The sequence below is a fragment of the Macaca mulatta genome, chromosome 1, assembly GCF_049350105.2.
Source record: "Macaca mulatta isolate MMU2019108-1 chromosome 1, T2T-MMU8v2.0, whole genome shotgun sequence".
Lineage (NCBI taxonomy): Eukaryota > Metazoa > Chordata > Mammalia > Primates > Cercopithecidae > Macaca > Macaca mulatta.
Window position 1 is genome coordinate 79,085,492 of NC_133406.1, and position 17,676 is coordinate 79,103,167.

The 17,676-nt window shown below is 37.1% G+C and overlaps 1 long non-coding RNA gene across 1 annotated transcript in view; it reads left to right on the forward strand.

Moving 5' to 3' along the window:
- Positions 1–17,676, forward strand: part of LOC144337644 (uncharacterized) — a 64,886-nt gene that overhangs the window by 6,607 nt on the left and 40,603 nt on the right. The window lies entirely within an intron of this gene.

Here is a 17,676-nt window from a genome sequence, read left to right on the forward strand (position 1 = left end):
CTTTCTTTCTTTCTTTTTCTTTCTTTCTTTTCTCTTTCTTTCCTTCTTTCTTTCTTTCTTTTTCTTTCTTTCTTTCTTTCTTTCTTTCTTTCTTTCTTTCTTTTTCTTTTTCTTTCTTTCCTTCTTTCTTTCTTTCCTTCCTTCCTTCTCCCTTCCTTCCTCCCTTCCTCCTTTCTTTCTTTACTTCCTTCCTCCTCCTCCTTCTACTTCTTCTTCTTCTTCCTCCTCCTCCTCTCTTGTTCCTTCCTTCCTTCCCTCCCTTCTCTCTCTCTCTTTCTTTCTTCCTTCCCTCCCTTCTCTCTCTTTCTTTCTTTTCTCTTTTTCTTTCTTTCTTTCTTTCTTTCTTTCTTTCTTTCTTTCTTTTCTCTTTCTTTCTTTCTTTCTTTCTTTCTTTCTTTCTTTCTTTCTTTCTTTCTTTCTTTCTTTCTTTTTCTTCTTTCTTTCTTTCTTTCCTTCCTTCCTTCTCCCTTCCTTCCTCCCTTCCTCCTTTCTTTCTTTACTTCCTTCCTCCTCCTCCTTCTACTTCTTCTTCTTCTTCCTCCTCCTCCTCTCTTGTTCCTTCCTTCCTTCCCTCCCTTCTCTCTCTTTCTTTCTTTCTTTCTTTCTTTCTTTCTTTCTTTCTTTCTTTCTTTCTTTCTTTCTTTCTTTCTTTGTTTTTCTTTCTTTCCTTCCTTCCTTCCTTCCTTCCTTCCTTCCTTCCTTCTTTTTGTCTCTTTCTTTCTCATCATTTTTTTTCTGTTTCTTTCTCTTGTGAAAAGGTAGCTACAATAAACACAAGCAGATCCAGAGAGAGATGGTGAGAGAGAGCACACCTGTGCCATTGCATAGGACAGTTTACCTTGGTTACTCTCACAAGGTTTAAAATAATGGAGCCCTGTACCCATTGTAGTCCACAAAAGCAGAAACAAATGTGCAGTGAGGAAGAAAGTGATATGGTTGGTTTGCTAAGATATAAGATAGGTGAAATGGATTCTAGAAGTTCTTCCTAGGCTTTAATTTAAACTATAATACAGATTTCATTGCCAGTGCACACCACCATGTATAGCACAGAGAAATGCTTAATAAATATTTTCATCAACATATTTATGAATGACAAATTAATGAATGATAAAAATAAATAAATTAATTTAAATAATGAATGATAAAAATATATAGAAAAGATAAGCAGTTGAGGGATAGATAATTATTTGAGGGGAAAGGGAAGACCATTTACATCCTTGGAGGGCTTTGTAAAAATTTTCTACATTTTCTGGGGCAGAAATATTCCTGGTGAGAGTTTTGTTAAGTTTTATTTTTCAACAGCTGGACTCTGGGCAAGATATCTAAAAATGCATATTGTTGCTCCGAGAGAGAGAGAGAGAGAGAGAGAGAGAGAGAGAGACTGAGTAAATATAAAAGGTTGTTGTTGTGCAGTTTGGACAGTTTGGAGTATTCAGGGATCACAGGAGCTGCAGAGGCAAACAGATTAATTAAAGGCTTTAGGCCTCATCATGAAGGCCTTGAACTTTGCATGAGCATTGTAGCCAAAGTGGTTTCCAAAGGGTGAGGCTCAGTGACTCTTTCACCTCAATATTAAGGAGCATCAACTCCTACATTTCACAGCTGCTACAGTGACTGGATACATTTCAAGGAAGAATGACTCATTTTAGAATCCTGCTGGCAATCAGACTCATCTTAATAAGAGCAACAATTTGATGTAGCTTATCTGATTTTTAAATATCACCAAGCCCTTTTATAGGCATAAGATGCAAGTATTAGAGGGAATAATGATAGTAATCTGGCTAAATTTCAATTATCCATACTAATGTTGTAAAATTTCCCAAAAGTAATTTATGTTTGGCATTGGTAGACATTGTGGAAAGTTGTCTGTGTGTTGGGGCAATGGATTTATCGACACAAACATGTTTGGCTCACTCTGTTACTAAAATGATTTTGCATTGCCTGAATACTCAAAGGGAAGGAAAGAAAGTCCAGAAGACAGTAACTGGTGATTAGAAATCAGCATAGAATAGTCACTTGTACATAACTTTGCAAATTTTAAAGCACTTTAAAATAGATCTCATTTCATTTTTATAGTAACACTGAGCAGATATGGATGTCAAACTATACTAATTGGGAATGTTCTGCCTTATATAATCCCCATTAGCCTCTCCTAAATTCACAAGTAGATATTCTAAGAAAAGCCAGTGCATTTACTGTGCAAATAAATACAGCTTCAAGAAAACATCCTCAGCCCTTTCTTTCTAACTAGAACAACACTCCATTCTTGCAGTAATTGATTGCCTCAATGGCCCCAGTTCTTCATCTTCTCCTACCATATCCTTTATAGTGTGACTTTGCAGTTTCTCCCATCAGGAGATGGAGACTATTTCCCCCGCCTTGATTTTGAGTTTGGCCATGTGACTTGCTTTGGCAGTGTTGATGCAAACAGAATTGAAACAGGCCTGCAAGTTTTTGCTAATGCTCTTGCTTTTCTTCTAGCTGTCAAAGGAGAATGTCTAAACTAAACTGTTGTGAGAAGACATGTAAGGAGCAGAGTCTAGAATCTGCTTCACCACAGGAAGGATGCCAGCATGTCAGGAATTCGGGGAGGAAGGAAGAAGGACAGAGAAAGAAGGGAGGGAGGAAAGGAAGGAAGGAAGGAAGGAAGGAAGGAAGGAAGGAAGGAAGGAAGGAAGGAAGGAAGGGAGGAGGGAAGTCAAGAAGGATGGAAGTCCTCTTAATCAGTAAATACAGGCTAACATCACCATTTTTAATACCTGCCAAATAGTCAAATGTAATCATTACCATTATTTATTAAACCAGTCCCTTATCCTGGTAAATTGCAAAATGGCTGCAATTTTCTGCTCCTCCCTATATCCATGCTCCTTTGCAATGTGATTTTGCTGTTTCTTCCAGGAAGAGGTAGAGTCTGTTTCTCCACCTTTTGAAACTGGGCTGCCCCTGTGACTTGCTTTGGCTAAAGGAATAAAATAGAAATGATATAATGCCAAGTCTGACCCTAGATCTCAAGTATCTTGCATCCTTCCTTTTGTTCTCTTGAAATCCTGCCTTACTGCTGTATGAATAAACTCAGCTTTTAACTAGCTGCAGACACATGAGAAAGGCCAACTCAAACCAGAAGAACCATCTAGCTGAGCCCTGCTAAAATTGCTAATCCACATATACTCAGTAGCTAAATCAGTGGTTATTGTTAAAATCACTAAGTTTTGGGTGTGGTTTGTGTGTAGCAAATTGATAATTGATGTATTTACTGATGAATTTTTAGACTGTTTCTAATTTTTCTTTACTATAAACAATGCTTTGATGGAAAACCTTCATATAGATCTTCACATACTAGTCAGATTATGTCCATAGTGTAATTGTCTAGAGGTGAGATTACTGGACCAAAGAGAATGTTCATTTTAAGTTATATTACACGTAGCTAAATTGTTCCCTAGAAAGTAGGATTAATTTATGTAAGAGCATCCACCATGGTTAGGAGTAGAGGCAGGAACTATGTTAGATAGAGTGGTTAGGGAAGTCTTTTCTGGAGAGGTGACATTTCAGCCATAACCTCAATTGAATAAAGCAATGAGCCATGTGACAATTGGGGCAAGAGTGGTCCAGGCAAGCAAAAAGCAAATGGCAAAAGACCAGTCTGGAAGGTATATGATGTTCTGGGTAGTATAGCTGCAATTCAGAGAAAGAGGACCAGAAGTTAGGTTCCAAATAGGCAGGGGCCAGATCTTGTAGAGCACTGTAGGCTGTGATAGAATTTTGTATTTTATTCTGAGTATGATAAGATGCCATTGCACGATTCTGTGCAGAGGGGTGGCATCACCATTGTTAATGGCAGCAGCACAGCATCTTCCTTATCACAAATATTTCCTAAGTGCTTGCTTATATGTTAGATACTGTTCTTGGCATGTGTCACATGTGTCATGTATTAAGTCACTTAATCTTCCCAATGCAAAAGTTGGGTACTATTGCTATCATCCTGATTTTACAAAAGAAATAATGGAAGCACAAATTAGATGAATTGTTGAAGTTCACACTGTGAGTTAGAGGCAAAATCAGGATTCAAATCTAGGCAGTTAGGCTCCAGGCCCTGGAATGATGTGATTTATGTTTTAAAGTGATACCTTGTAGGAACTGACTACAGCAGTACAAGGGAGGTACTGCCATTTCTGAGGCTGTTGCAGAAGCTTGGAGGAGAGTTCTTGGACTTGTTGGTGGCTATAAAAGTGGTAAGAAGTGATTTCAAGAATTAGCTGGTAGATTCTCAATGATCTGTTAATTATTTCAAAAACTCACAAGTTCATTTTGTTGGTTAAAAAAAAAAAAAAAAAAAAAGTAATGTCTCCCTGCCATTTTATTTGCATTTATTTAGTTAGAGTCAGATTAAATATGTTTCCTAATTATATTGGCTATTTAAATTTTTTCTGTGAATTGCCTGTACATATTCTTCACATATTTTTCTATGGGAGGTTGGCTTTCACTTGATTTATGAAGGTTCTTTGTATGTTAGGTATATTAACTTAAATACATTAATTTATTCATACAAATATGTCTTCTAATATAAATGTAAAATATAATAGTCTATGGATTTCCCAGTTTGTCTTTGCCATTGTGACTTTGCTGATTTTTTTTTTCACAATAACATTCATGTTCTGTTTGCATTATGTTTTGTGGTTTCTGAATTTTCTGCCACATTTAGAATAGTTCTCTCTATTCAGAAATTAAAAGAGTACTCACCCAAATTTTCCTAGTACTTTTAGGTTTGCATTTTTCTTTCACTTAAATGTTTAATTCATTTAAAATTTATATCGAAGTCAGGAGTGACTTGAGATGTAGCTTAATTTATTTCACAAATTACTAAAAGATTAGTTCAACATTATTTAAGAAAACACTGTCTTTTTTGCACCAATCTTTTATATATACTAAATTGACATATAATTGGTCCTGCTTTCGTATTTATTTCCATTCCTGTGTTAGAATTAAAATGTTTTAATTATAAATATTTTATATAATTAATTTTATTATCTATTAGAGTAAGTACTTCTTGCCCCATGAATCTTTCTTTTCAGAATTTTCCTAGCTATTTCAGCTCAGTTATTCTTTCATCTAAATTTTCAAATTACTTTTCAAGCTAAAAACATTTTGTTGAGTTTTGATGGAAATCACTATATTCTATAAATTTTTTTAGATAACTTAGGGAGAATTAACATCTTTAAAAATTAAATTAAATTGGAAAGATTTATTCTACTAGTGTGGTGTGTTGTTGTTATTGCAACTACTAATATGCTGCATTTGGAGGAATTTCTTTGTCTTCATCTTGTCTTCTCTCACTCCCTCAGCTCCCCCCACACATGTAAAAATTGCAAAGCGCATTAAAATAGGGGATTTTCAGTATTTTCTCTTGAACTTGAGCCTTCTTCTTTTATTTGCTCTGCTTTACCTGCTCCCCAGCGCTGGGAAATTGTTGTTAATCAGCTCCAAATCTTAGTTCCCAGAAGGGGAATGTGTATGAAAAGACCACATTGGCCCTCAACATCTGTAACTTTTCAGTCCATTGTATGCCTCTTCTATGAGCACGCCACGGGGCATTTTTTTCCAATCTGAAACTTATTTTACATTAACACACTTTTGTTTTACAACACTCTTTCCAAGTTTATGGCTTTCTTGTTTGAGCCGCTTGTTCCAATTGTATCTAATATTTCATCAAATATGGTAAAGAAGCCATGAGAATAAATTGATGCTTCTTAAGAACACTCTTAAGCAGACACCGCCAGATTGCTGTAATGGTTTTCCTTTTTAGCCCTTCTGAATTGTAATATGTTTCTGAGGCCAAATTCTTCAGGGAAACATTATGACTATTTAAGGTCTCCAAACTTTATGCTTCAATACAAAAGGCCTAAGGGTGAGGATTTTAAATGGATGAAGTGGAGAAATTTTCACTTCCTTAAGCAAACATATAGCATTTCCTTCCATGTGTCAGAAATGAAAACAAAAAATACAAACTAATTTGTCATGAAATTTTCCCTTTTATAATTCCCTCTTTGGTGCTTTTTCAACCTAACAAGTCATATTTTCTCTTCTTTTGTGTCAGGTTTATAGCTTTGCTGGTCACAGTTTCAATAACCATGATGGACGATCCTCTGTTCTATATATCATGTACAAGTATTCAGCTTAAAAGTATCTTTGTGTTCACAGCTTGCTTTCTGTCACCTCTCGGATCCCTCCTCCCCACCGCACATGCACATGGCGTTATATTATATGCGCGGAGAGCTTTGGGGAAAGCTCATATTTAGGAACATTAAGTAAGCAGAGGAGGATGGCTGCTTATTTGGGCTGAGCTTGACCTCACTATGAAATGAGGTAAATTGTCATATTTATGACTCAGAGTAAGTCAATAATATATTGGCATTCACATGTGGAAACGCGTTTACTCCCCAACATGGGGCCTCTGCTTTGTTTTTCTCCAAGTAGTATTCACCTAAGTATGAGTCTTTCTTTGCCCTACCTTTTTTCTTTTTCTCTCTTCCTCCCTTCTTTCTTTCTCCTCTCTTCTCTCCTTTCTCCCAATTCCTTCCTTCCTTCTTTCCTTCCTTCCTTCTTTCCTTCTTTCCTTTTCTCTTTCTTTCTCTTTTTATGTTTTCTCCCCTTCTCCTTTCTGAGACCTAAGTAAACTTTGTGAGATTTATTTCATTTATATATAGCATAGAAGACTTCTCTTCAGAAAACTAAAATTATTACTCACTTTAACATTCTATTTCTACCCTCTCTTTGCCTGTTCTATGCTTACACACACACACACACACACACACACACACACACACACACACACACACACAGACATACAGACTCATCAGCCACTGAAAAAAAAGTACATGGTTGGATAAATGCTATTCACAACTATTGCCTGGAAATGTGATCCTATTGGGTCCTTTGGAGTCTCAATCAGTATCACTTATTTTTCTTGTTATACTGCCTCCCTATAAATTACAGCAGGAGAAAGGAAGGTCACATGGGATCTGATTTACTGTGGAGAATATTGAGAAGGAAAAAAAAAGTATTAGAGTAAGTCATTGATAATAAAAAAATAGAAAAAACTTACTGTGAGTCTTTATTATTTCTAAATTTGGTAAGCTACACCCCCCTGTTCTCCCAGCTACAAGGCCCCATTATCCTGAAGTCTGTTTTTATAACTCAAGTTTGCAAGTGGGATTTAGGTTGGGAAGGCATGTAGAAAATCTGGACCTGTTTTCCTCTATCTCCAATATGTTGTGGAAGTTAGGTTTCTCTCCCTGCTTTTTCTAGCTTGTGCAGATTTGTGGGGTGTTGCCAATCTTTTCCACCTGGTCTTTCTCCTCTTCCTTATGTCTGAGTCACTGTTTGGATTCCATCGGCTCTTCTGTGACTGACCACCCTTACTGGGAGAACCGGTAAGCCTGACCACACATGGGCAATGTACTGGTAACAGGAGAGAGTCCTGTGCTGGAAAAGGCCTCTGAAACACTGGAAATGGTCTTTGCTAGATGTTGTCTTTCTTGATTTTTCTCATCATGCACATGGCAGTTGAAAAGAATTGCCGTTTTGACTCTGGGCTGAGTTGCTGTTGCTAGTAAATGTGCTAAACCAAAGCAACCACCAACTGAAATCAGCAGTGACTAACTTGCTTTACACTACATGATTTTAAGGAACTGGTTAGGATGAGTTTTCCGCTTTGTATCCCTTAGATTCAACAGGAAGAAGTTGTGAAAGCGCAGAACCGGGCACCAGAAGACTGATTTTAAAATTCATCTGTGTTTCTGCATTTCTGGTTCCTTAAAGATGTTATTTACTTTTCCTTGGCCTCTGTTTCCCTCTTTGTTATTTTGAAGGGTTGATTTTCTCTGAGGTCACTTTCTGTAATAACATTTGATGGCCATTTTTTTTTAATTTAAAAAGGGAATTGGATGGGATTTTCTTATTACCACATTTTAAATAATTTGTGGTATGATCTGGTGCAAAGAACAGAACTGTTTTCCCTCCATCTATGTGGGAAGAATGATTCTCATGAGTGAACTACTTCCCACAAATGTTGAAAAGATGAGGGACTAAGCGACTTATGTTGTCTCCATAGAGCATAAAACAAAGGAAGATTTGGCAGCTCTCCAGCTCATTTGATCTACGTTAAACAGGGACTAATTTTTTATGCTTTATTTTTGGCTTGACGCTAGTCATGGTTTTTAGGAAAGTTGATATGAGTGCAATTACTGACCATTTTATTTTATAAACAACTTATTGAATTCTATCATGTAGCTGAAGCTACAGGTATTATTCTGAAGAATTCCAGTTGCCTGATTAATTTCTTCTTTCAAAAAAATATTATGGGTGGGTGAAAACACCTTGCCATATAGTTTGTATTTATTAGTGCTTTCAGTTAATTTGCTGAAAGTGAATAATCAGACTGCAGAAGATGGACTCAGGCTTAGGTCAGGGACTTCATTTATGTGTTTGCTCCCGTATTAAAGATTCACACACTCCTTGGCTGTAGATTCTGGATTTACACAAAAATAGGACCAGACTAAGGGATCCTGGATGGCAGGATTTTATTCTTTGTGTACCGGTATCATGCTGCCTGAATACAGAAGGATTTTAGTAAATATCTTTTGAAAAAAAATATAACTAAATAGCTACTCAGTTTACTTTTACCATCTTTTTTTTAATGTATACATAACATAACTTTTGTTTTTTGGGTTTTTTTTTTTGAGACGGAGTTTTGCTCTGTCATCAGGCTGGAGTGCAGTGGTGCGATCTCGGCTCACTGTAACCTCTGCCTCCCGGGTTCAAGTGATTCTCCTACTTCGGCCTCCCAAGCAGCTGGGACTACAGGCGCGAGCCACCATGCCCACCTAATTTTTGTATTTTTAGTAGAGACGAGGTTTCACCATGTTGGCCAGGATGGTCTCGAGCTCTTGACCTCATGATCCTCCCACCTCAGCCTCCCAAAGTGCTGGAGCACAATATTTTAAGTACAATTTAGGGCCATTAAGTACATTTACAATATTGTGCACCTATCACCACCATCCATCTCCAGAGCTAATCTTCTCGAACTGAAACTCTATACCCATTAAACAATAACTTCCCATTTCTCACCACCTTCAGCCCCTGGTAATTACCAACTTTCTGTCTCCATGAATTTGACTACTTTAAGTACTTTATGTAAGTGGAATCATACATTTTTTGTTTATTTGTGACTGGCTTATTTCACCGAGCATAATATCCCCAAGGTTCATCCATTTAGTAGCATGTGTCAGAATTTTCTTTCTCTTAAGGCTGAGCCATATTCCATTGCATATATGTACCTCATTTTGTTCATCCAATCATTCATCGATGGACATCTAGATTGTTTCTACCTTTTGACTATTATGAATAATGCTACTATGAACGTGACATGGTACAAATCTCACCATCTTTATAAGAAAGAAAGCACTACTCAGAAAGAATCCATATTATAGCAACCCTTCAAGTCCATTCACATAGCTTAAATTCTTAGGCCATTTCCTGTTCAGTTTGTTCTGTGCTGAGGAGCTCACTCACCAGACTGAGGAGCTCTAATAGGGTAATGTCCTTGTCATGTTAACTTTTGCATCCCCAGCATCTGGCATAGAGCCTGGCCCAGAGGAGGATGAGTAAAGTGTTGAATGGATTGACCAAGTTTAATTATCTGATTTACATTTTTAGTACCCAACAGAATAAAGAAATTAAACCTAGAATGCTGAGTGTATTTATTATCAATTGAGTTTCGTAACTATGTTTTCTCTCTCATACACTAGATTGGCTATATTCTGAGCAAAGGGACTGGCTTGAAATTAGTGGACTTCAAGCCTATTTACCTAGACATTTTTAGAGAACGTTGAAAAAAATACCTCCTTCTCATTTTTATATTGACTTCTAAAATTTTGCGTAAGAATTTGAGCAATCCTAAGGAAATTTCTTATATGTTGCAAATATTGGCAATTTAAAATTAAATTATGACATCACTATTTTAAATATATCCAGTGAAATGTTATATACCATAGCAATTTGATACCACCATCATCTACTTAAAAATATACAAACAACCCTTTTACAAGTTGAAAGTTTTACATTGTTTCTTTTTTTCTCTTGAATTTTTATATTTTCATTCTACTTCCCTCACATTTTGTCCTAATTTAAGAACTGAAAGTCATTTATTGAGTACTTTATCATTCTTCTTGGCAATGATACACATTTAAAATTTTTAAAGTTTTAAATTTTCTGTGACCATTAGATTCAATGTTGGAAACAATTTCTACCAGACTGAGTTATCATCATCCAATCATCAAAATCATTAGTGCATAATCAATCAAACAACATAACTACATATAATTACATTATTATGTATACTTATTATTATACAACAACATACAATTTCATGGGAAGTACGTTTTTTAAGGAGATACTTTAAAATTTGTAATTTGTTCTCTTTATTGCCAGAATGAAACAAAGTTCAATATCAGTTCTACTTCCCTTTTTCATTTCAGAAAATGTAGCACTCAGACATCTTGTTCACATGTTAAATTAGATGGGAAGTAACTCCTTTTGAATTAAATGTTAAAAATTAAACAGAAGATCTAGCATCAAAAATTATTTTTAGTAATCAGATGGAAATTCAATTACAAGTCTTTACTTTCTTAGTTTTGTGGAAGTATATCTCTCTCAAAAAAAGTTTTAACAAGACCTAGAAAATGACAATTATTTATGTCTATTGTTCTTTCCCTTACAGGATCTTGCTTAATCTAACATGTTTATAAGGTGTTAGAGGAATAAAAATAATGTGAATTTAAATGGTACCTTTTTCCTCCAAATAATATTTTGAAACAAAGTCATTTTATTTTATCATAAATGTAAATATATTTTTATCAAAGCCTTTGAGCATAATATGTAGTTTTATTAATTTGTGAAAACCATATTCTATAGAATCAAGTGGCAAAGTCAGTCCTCATTATCAGATTCAGTCTCCAAATCAGATTTACTTTCTATAAGAAAGCCTAACTTCATATTTCAATTCAAATAAACTTGTTAATTCACTTCCCTTGGACAATTTCACCTCCAAATTCTAATAGTAAGGTGAATAGATAAGGGAATGAAACCTTCCATGGGTTTGTACCTGGATATGTATATAAAGGTGAAGATGCTATATATGTAGTGTGTGTGTGTTATCAGCATTCTCTTTGCTTTGCCATCACAGGATTTTGCCTCAACAGTGGTACATTTAACATAGACTTATAGTACCTTGTTTCTAGTGCCACACTTTGCATTTACAAATCTATGCATAATATAAAGAAGTACAAAAAGCCCTCTCACTGGTATATGGTATCCATCATGAGCATAGAAGCTTTTGTCAACACCAGTATTTTAAATGGTGTCTTTGCCAGCCATGGGTTGGGGCTGGGGTTACACCTCAGGAAAATGCGCCAGCATCAGGTTCAGGATGTCTGTCTTTTGTAAGTTGGCAGAAGGGAGAATCAACTGAAAATCTGAACCCCAGGCATTTCCCAAGCAAATAATTTTTTTTTTTTTTTTTGGTATTTTTTTTTTTTAGTAGAGACGGGGTTTCACCGTGTTAGCCAGGATGGTCTCGATCTCCTGACCTCGTGATCCGCCCGTCTCGGCCTCCCAAAGTGCTGGGATTACAGGCTTGAGCCACCGCGCCCGGCCGCAAATAATTTTTTAAAAGGACAAGTATGGAAGTTGAAGATCAGAAAATGTATTCTCTAAAAACTACCTGTGCCATGTGTCCCTTGGAAAGCATATATTCCCAGGAGTACACACACTGCATTGTCTTATACGTCTCTGTGCTCTTACCATTTAGCTTAATACCTACTAATATTTATCATGATGTCACAGTTGTAAATTCTCTACTTCCATGATGTAATTTCTTTTTTTTTTTTTTTACTTTTCTTTTAAGTTCAAGGGTACATGTGCAGGTTTGTTATATGGGTAAACTTGTGTCATGGCGGTTTGTTGTACAGATTATTGCATTACCTAGGTATTAAGCCCAGTGTCCATTAGTTATTTTTCCTGATCCTCTCCCTCCTCCTACCCTCCACCCTCTAGTAGGCCCCAGTGTGTGTTGTTCCCCTCTATGTGTTCATGTGTTCTCATTATTTAGCCTTCACTTATGAATGAGAACATGTGGTATTTGGTTTTCTGTCCCTTCATTAGTTTGCTTAGGATAATGGTCTACAGCTCCATCCATGTTCCTGCAAAGGTCATGATCTTGTTCTTTTTCTTTTCCAACTTATTTTTTTTTTGCATTATTATACTTTAAGTTCTAGGGTACATGTGCACAATGTGCAGGTTTGTTACGTATGTATACTTGTGCCATGTTGGTGTGCTGCACCCATCAACTCATCAGCGCCCATCAACTTGTCATTTACATCAGGTATAACTCCCAATGCAATCCCTCCCCACTATACCCTCCCCATAATAGGCCCCGATGTGTGATGTTCCCCTTCCTGAGTCCAAGTGCTCTCATTGTTCAGTTCCCACCTATAAGTGAGAACATGTGGTGTTTGGTTTTCTGTTCTTGCGATAGTTTGCTGAGAATGATGGTTTCCAGCTGCATCCATGTCCCTACAAAGGACACAAACTCATCCTTCTTTATGGCTGCATAGTATTCCATGGTGTATATGTGCCACATTTTCTTAATCCAGTCTGTCACTGATGGACATTTGGGTTGATTCCAAGTCTTTGCTATTGTAAGTAGTGCCACAATGAACATATGTGTGCATGTGTCTTTATAGCAGCATGATTTATAATCCTTTGGGTATATACCCAGTAATGGGATGGCTGGGTCATATGGTACTTCTAGTTCTAGATCCTTGAGGAATCGCCATACTGTTTTCCATAATGGTTGAACTAGTTTACAATCGCACCAGCAGTGTAAAAGTGTTCCTATTTCTCCACATCCTCTCCAGCACCTGTTGTTTCCTGACTTTTTAATGATTGCCATTCTAACTGGTGTGAGATGGTATCTCATTGTGGTTTTGATTTGCATTTCTCTGATGGCCAGTGATGATGAGCATTTTTTCATGTGTCTGTTGTCTGTATGAATGTCTTCTTTTGAGAAATGTCTGTTCATATCCTTTGCCCACTTTTTGATGGGGTTGTTTGTCTTTTTCTTGTGAATTTGTTTGAGTTCTTTGTAGGTTCTTGATATGAGCCCTTTGTCAGATGAGTAGATTGCAAAACTTTTCTCCCATTCTGTAGGTTGCCTGTTCACTCTGATGCTAGTTTCTTTTGCTGTGCAGAAGCTCTATAGTTTAATTAGATCTCATTTGTCAATTCTGGCTTTTGTTGTCTTTGCTTTTGGTGTTTTAGACATGAAGTCCTTACCCATGCCTATGTCCTGAATGGTATTGCCTAGGTTTTCTTCTAGGGTTTTTATGGTATTAGGTCTAACATTTAAGTCTCTAATCCATCTTGAATTAATTTTCATATAAGGAGTAAGGAAAGGATCCAGTTTCAGCTTTCTACTTATGGCTAGCCAATTTTCCCAGCACCATTTATTAAATAGGGAATCCTTTCCCCATTTCTTGTTTTTCTCAGGTTTGTCAAAGATCAAATGGCTGTAGATGTGTGGTATTATTTCTGAGGACTCTGCTCTGTTGCATTGGTCTATATATCTGTTTTGGTACCTGTATCATGCTGTTTTGGTTACTGTAGCCTTGTAGTATAGTTTGAAGTCAGGTAGCGTGATGCCTCCAGCTTTGTTCTTTTGACTTAGGATTGTCTTGGCAATGTGGGGTCTTTTTTGGTTCCATATGAACTTTAAAGCAGTTTTTTCCAATTCTGTGAAGAAACTCATTGGTAGCTTGATGGGGATGGCATTGAATCTGTAAATGACCTTGGGCAGTATGGCCATTTTCACGATATTGATTCTTCCTATCCATGAGCATGGTATGTTCTTCCATTTGTTTGTGTCCTCTTTTAGTTCACTGAGCAATGGTTTGTAGTTCTCCTTGAAGAGGTCCTTTACATCCCTTGTAAGTTGGATTCCTAGGTATTTTATTCTCTTTGAAGCAATTGTGAATGGAAGTTCATTCATAATTTGGCTCTCTGTTTGTCTGTTATTGGTGTATAAGAATGCTTGTGATTTTTGCACATTAATTTTGTATCCTGAGACTTTGCTGAAGTTGCTTATCAGCTTAAGGAGATTTGGGGCTGAGATGATGGAGTTTTCTAAATATACAATCATGTCATCTGCAAACAGGGACAATTTGACTTCTTCTTTTCCTAACTGAATACGCTTGATTTCTTTCTCTTGCCTGATTGCCCTAGCCAGAACTTCCAACACTATGTTGCATAGGAGTGGTGAGAGAGGGCATCCCTGTCTTGTGCCAGTTTTCAAAGGGAATTTTTCCAGTTTTTGCCCATTCAGTATGATATTGGCTGTGGGTTGGTCATAAATAGCTCCTATTATTTTGAGATACGTTCCATCAATACCTAGTTTATTGAGAGTGTTTAGCATGAAGGGCTGTTGAATTTTGTCAAAGGCCTTTTCTGCATCTATTGCGATAATTATGTGGTTTTTGTCTTTGGTTCTGTTTATATGTCGGATTACATTTATTGATTTGCATTTGTTGAACCAGCCTTGCATCCCAGGGATGAAGCCCACTTCATCATGGTGGATAAGCTTTTTGATGTGCTGCTGGATTTGGTTTGCCAGTATTTTATTGAGGATTTTTGCATTGATGTTCATCAGGGATATTGGTCTAAAATTCTCTTTTTTTGTTGTGTCTCTGCCAGGCTTTGGTATCAGGATGATGTTGGCCTCATAAAATGAGTTAAGGAGGATTCCCTCTTTTTCTATTGATTGGAGTAGTTTCAGAAGGAATGGTACCAGCTCCTCCTTGTACCTCTGGTAGAATTTGACTGTGAATCCGTCTGGTCCTGGACTTTTTTTGGTTGGTAGGCTATTAATTATTGCCTCAATTTCAGAGTCTGCTATTGGTCTATTCAGGGATTCAACTTCTTCCTGGTTTAGTCTTGGGAGAGTGTAAGTGTCCAGGAAATTATCCATTTCTTCTAGATTTTCTAGTTTATTTTCATAGAGGTGTTTACAGTATTCTCTGATGGTAGGTTGTATTTCTGTGGGGTCGGTGGTGATATCCCCTTTATCATGTTTTTTTGCATCTATTTGATTCTTCTCTCTTTTCTTTTTTATTAGTCTTGCTAGCTGACTATCAATTTTGTTGATCTTTTCAAAAAACCAACTCCTGGATTCATTGATTTTTTGGAGGGTTTTTTGTGTCTCTATCTCCTTCAGTTCTGCTCTGATCTTAGTTATTTCTTGCCTTCTGCTAGCTTTTGAATGTGCTTGCTCTTGCTTCTCTACTTCTTTTAATTGTGATGTTAGAGTGTCAATTTTAGATCTTTCCTGCTTTCTCTTGTGGGCATTTAGTGCTATAAATTTCCCTCTACACACTGCTTTAAATGTGTCCCAGAGATTCTGGTATGTTGTATCTTTGTTCTCATTGGTTTCAAAGAACATCTTTATTTCTGCCTTCATTTCGTTATGTACCCAGTAGTCATTCAGGAGCAGGTTGTTCAGTTTCCATGTAGTTGAGCAGTTTTGATTGAGTTTCTTAGTCCTGAGTTCTAGTTTGATTGCACTGTGGTCTGAGAGACAGTTTGTTATAATTTCTGTTCTTTTACATTTGCTGAGGAGTGCTTTACTTCCAATTATGTGGTCAATTTTGGAATAAGTGCGATGTGGTGCTGAGAATAATGTATATTCTGTTGATTTGGGGTGGAGAGTTCTATAGATGTCTATTAGGGCCACTTGGTGCAGAGTTGAGTTCAATTCCTGGATATCCTTGTTAACTTTCTGTCCTGTTGTTCTGTCTAATGTTGACAGTGGGGTGTTGAAATCTCCCATTATTATTGTGTGGGAGTCTAAGTCTCTTTGTGGGTCTCTACGGACCTGCTTTATGAATCTGAGTGCTCCTGTATTGGATGCATAAATATTTAGGATAGTTAGCTCTTCTTGTTGAATTGATCCCTTTACCATTATGTAATGGCCTTTTTTGTCTCTTTTGATCTTTGATGGTTTAAAGTCTCTTTTATCAGAGACTAGGATTGCAACCCCTGCTTTTTTTTGTTCTCCATTTGCTTGGTAGATCTTCCTCCATCCCTTTATTTTGAGCCTATATGGGTCTCTGCATGTGAGATGGGTCTCCTGAATACAGCAAACTGATGGGTCTTGACTCTTTATCCAATTTGCCAGTCTGTGTCTTTTAATTGGACCATTTAGTCCATTTACATTTAAGGTTAATATTGTTATGTGTGAACTTGATCCTGTCATTATGATATTAGCTGGTTATTTTGCTTGTTAGTTGATGCAGTTTCTTCCTAGCATTGATGGTCTTTACATTTTGGCATGTTTTTGCAATGGCTCGTACCGGTTGTTCCTTTCCATGTTTAGTGCTTCCTTCAGGATCTCGTGTAGGGCAGGCCTGGTGGTGACAAAATCTCTCAGTATTTGCTTGTCTGTAAAGGATTTTATTTCTCCTTCACTTATGAAACTTAGTTTGGCTGGACATGAAATTCTGGGTTTAAAATTCTTTTCTTTAAGAATGTTGAATATTGGCCCCCACTCTCTTCTGGCTTGTAGAGCTTCTGCTGAGAGATCTGCTGTTTGTTTGATGGCCTTCCCTTTGTGGGTAACCTGATCTTTCTCTCTGGCTGCTCTTAACAGTTTTTCCTTCATTTCAACTTTGGTGAATCTAACAATTATGTGTCTTAGAGTTGCTCTTCTCAAGGAGTATCTTTATGGTGTTCTCTGTATTTCCTGAATTTGAATGTTGGCCTGCCTTACTAGGTTGGGGAAGTTCTCCTGGATGATATCCTGAAGAGTGTTTTCCAATTGGTTCCATTTTCCCCCTCACTATCAGGCACCCCAATCAGATGTAGATTTGGTCTTTTCACATAATCGCATACTTCTTGAAGGCTTTGTTCATTTCTTTTTCCTCCTTTTTCTTTAGACTTCTCTTCTCACTTCGTTTCATTCATTTGATCCTCAATCGCTGATACTCTTCCTTCCAGTTGATTTAGTCAGTTACTGAAACTTGTGCATTTTCACGTATTTCTCGTGTCATGGTTTTTATCTCTGTCAGTTCGTTTATGGCCTTTTCTGCATTGATTCTTCTAGTTATCCATTCTTCCATTCTTTTTTCAAGATTTTCAGTTTCTTTGCGCTGGGTACGTAATTCCTCCTCTTAGCTCTGAGAAGTTTGATGGACTGAAGCTTTCTTCTCTCAACTCATCAAAGTCATTCTCCATCCAGCTTTGATCCATTGCTGGCGATGAGCTGCGTTCCTTTGGAGGGGGAGATGCGCTCTTATTTTTTGAATTTCCAGCTTTTCTGTCCTGCTTTTTCCCCATCTTTGTGATTTTATCTGCCTTTGGTCTTTGATGATGGTGACATATTGTTGGGGTTTTGGTGTGTATGTCCTTCCTGTTTGTTAGTTTTCCTTCTAACAGTCAGGACCCTCAGCTGTAGGTCTGTTGGAGATTGCTTGAGGTCCACTCCAGACCCTGTTTGCCTGGGTATCAGCAGCAGAGGCTGCAGAAGATAGACTATTGCTGAACAGCAAGTGTACCTGTCTGATTCTTGCTTTG